Here is a 3,399-nt window from a genome sequence, read left to right as displayed (position 1 = left end):
CCCCCCCCACATACACACCAAGATACTAGTATGGACTGCTCTAGGCTTACCTGCACCTGACCTGCAGAAATATTACACTGATGGCCAAATTTCAAGTCATTTCGCTTTCATAACTTATACTTTCAAGGAAAGTATTCATAGGAGGTCAGCATCATTTTGGGCAAAACTATGCAGCAACCCCATGCGAAAAATGGAGGTATTTCCACTTTCTGTCGGCGCACAGATGGTACTGTAGCCACTCACCCTCTAATTAATCCCATTCCCCATCCCGTCTCCCTTCCCCCGATCATTCGTGCTTCCACACCTAGCTTGTGTGGCAGCATTTCCCGCCCACCCACCATAACTTGGCTGTTTTATTGTAAGTCTTATTGTAAGTTTTTAGTTTTAGTCCTTCTGTTAGTGTAGTGTAGGACTACGGTCCCGGACTACGGTCCCGTTAATTAGGTCTTCCTTGTTCAGTTTAACGTCGTTTTTTAACGTACAACAGTGATTGTCTTCTGGTATACCTTCACCTATGTTCAGACTCTCATAACTCATAACTATACTGGATTCTGAATTGCATTGTATTTTTTTGTAGGAGCCATTAAAAATGTCTGCCACCAAAGTGTCGGTGCGCACTACCCCCCCCCCCCCCCACTTCGTGTCGGTGCGCACTACCCTATACCTTGTTGTGTTATCTGTGCATAGACAGAAAGTGGGGTTCTCTTCGGAACTTGTGAAGAAGAGAAGTCTCCTACCCAGTATCTCTCCTTACAATAGCTACCTAATCCACACCAAATTCTACTTGGGTCTACTTCTACTAACAAAATGTTACTTGGCTTTCGTAGCAGCGCAGATTCCCTTTATTGCAAGTTGCTAGATTAATTTTAAGAAATGAAACTATACCATGTGAATCACCGTACCGCTGACCCGCAAAAAGGTCTTGATGCCTTCAATGCACACTTTTCTTTTTTCAAAAGCTATGAACAGCATTATCCCTGGTGCATTTTCTGATGTCTGTCTATGTGCACCTAACCTGCACTAGGTTGCACATTGTAACATTTTAAAAGAGGATTTTTTTGTTTGCAGCACTGCTTGTAAAGCCAAACTGACTTGATTGAGGACCCCTTAACACACCGAATTTCGTGTTGGGCGAATAAAAAAAATCCAACCCAAAAAATGCTTCTAAACCACAGGAACACAAAGCTGGTATTATGAATATCGATAGTACATAGCAATTTTCACGACAGGCCGGCACATGCTGGCCTTTTTCGGCATTTATGAGTCGGCACTGTACCACGTTCTTGAGTCTGTGGAGCATTGGCAGCGTGGGTGCCATCCCCCAAGTTACCACCACCTACTGTCACTAGCTTCCATGGACTATGAAGGATGGCGCCAGAGCCTCGTCAAAGATTTTCCCTCTTTTTTTTTTCTTGAGATCAGGCGAAAATCAATCTGTGTCTGTCATCCATTAAATTAAATCATTGTGGCCTAATTGGTTATAAAGTCATTTGAGTTTCCCGAGAGGTCACGGACCAAGATGGCGCCGATCCTGGGAGCTCTCCGACTTGGATAAGTAATCCATCTTAATCCTATGTCGGGGAGGCCCAAGGAGGCCCATACTTGTGTCACAAAATGTTAAGATAGGGTTTACAGTTTTTCCTGAGTTTCATTTTACGTTTGTTTTGTTGAAAAGTTAGGTTATTTGGCCACAGTATTGTTGGCACCGAACTGCCCCCCTCCCACATTATGCGTGCTCCAAAGGGGACTGTTTCAGTTGGTTTTATTATTATTTTCCCGACTTTTTCTTTTGTTGACGGAAGTTTCCGACGTGACCTCAAGTATAAGGCAATAAGACATCTGCAAGGGCGTCCAGGTCGTTGCAGCGAAGAAGACGAGTGCGGAATCTCCACAGCGTGGGTGGTCGGGACCCTGTATGCAGCTGTAACCGGGATACTGCAACGAGGAGAAGGCTACTCCTGAAGAAAACCCGGCCGTAGGCCTAGCGAGCCGCGAGCTTGTATTCAGCTAACGAAAGGACTACAGCGAAGTGCAGGTCACTCAAGAGCCCTTTCATCTGTAAACCTCACATCTCCTGCTGCATACCCAGATGGTCACCACTAGAACCCTACACGACTCCACCAATGGAGGACCACAAACTCAAGAGAAAAAGGTAAAACCTAAACTTCTGAAGTGCAAGTCTCCCACCGTCTTCAGTACCTTTAACGTCAGAACCATTGCAAGAAGTAGTAGACAACAAGAACTTGTCATCCACGCTGCTAAATACAAAATTGATGTTATCTGTCTGCAAGAGCACAGAATTTTCCACCCTGGTACTGAGATTAGCCATTCTAGAATTGATAACTACCATCTCATTACTGCCTCGGCTACGAAGAACCTACAACAATCCACTATAGGAGGAGTTGGTTTCCTACTTTCTCCTAAAGCATCAGACAATCTTCTCAACGTAAAGAAGATCAGTGATAGAGTACTGATAGCCGAGTTTAAAGGAAACCCAAAAACATCTGTTATCGCAGCATATTGCCATACGAACTGTAGCGAAGAGAGCAACGTCGACAATTTTTATACTGATCTTAAAAGAACCATTGAGACTGTTCCTAAACACAACTTTTTACTTGTTGCAGGGGACTTCAATGGACAGATTGGAAAAGAAAACACCACCTTTACTTATAACAGCAAGACCAACAGAAATGGGCAAAAGCTGCTTGACTTTGCAGAAGAATCTGGTTTAATGATATGTAACACTAAATTTATGAAACCCCAGGGTAAATTATGGACTCACCAACACCCCGCTGGGTATCGGTCACAAATTGATTATATCTTGTCTTGTAAGAAATGGAGGAACAGCATCAGAGACTGTCGGGCTTTTTCGTCTTTCTCCAGTGTTGGATCCGACCATCGCATAGTATCCTGCATAGCCTACCTTAGTCTCAGGGCTTCTAAGAAGTCATCTCTTTTAAGCCCTATGAAGAAGGTGGACTGGAGTGCAGTAACAAAGAACCCCACCTTGAAACAGCGCTTTGCAGCTGAAGTGAAAGACCAATTCGACACTCTTGCAGATCCCTCTGATGACATCGAAACAACTTATAATAATTTGATAGAGGCTACAGAAAAAGTAGCTCTCTCCACATTACCGAAGAAAAAGAAAACCAAACCATCACCCTTGAACTCTCATATTCTGGTTACTAAAGCACGTAAAGAATTACTCACAGCAAAGCAAGTTTGGGAGAACAGAGCTACTAGATCCAGCTACAAAAATTTAACTGAAGCCCAAAAACACTTGGATGATGCCTACGCAAAGGCTGAAGCAGAAGTCATCCAAGAAAAGATAGATCGCATTGCTCATCTTCATGTCACGAAACAACATGATGCTGCCTGGAAAACTATCAACGAACTAAC

This window comes from Branchiostoma belcheri, unplaced genomic scaffold (genome assembly GCF_001625305.1).
Source record: "Branchiostoma belcheri isolate BF01 breed outbred unplaced genomic scaffold, Haploidv18h27 scaffold497, whole genome shotgun sequence".
NCBI lineage: Eukaryota > Metazoa > Chordata > Leptocardii > Amphioxiformes > Branchiostomatidae > Branchiostoma > Branchiostoma belcheri.
This window is presented reverse-complemented; position numbering follows the sequence as displayed.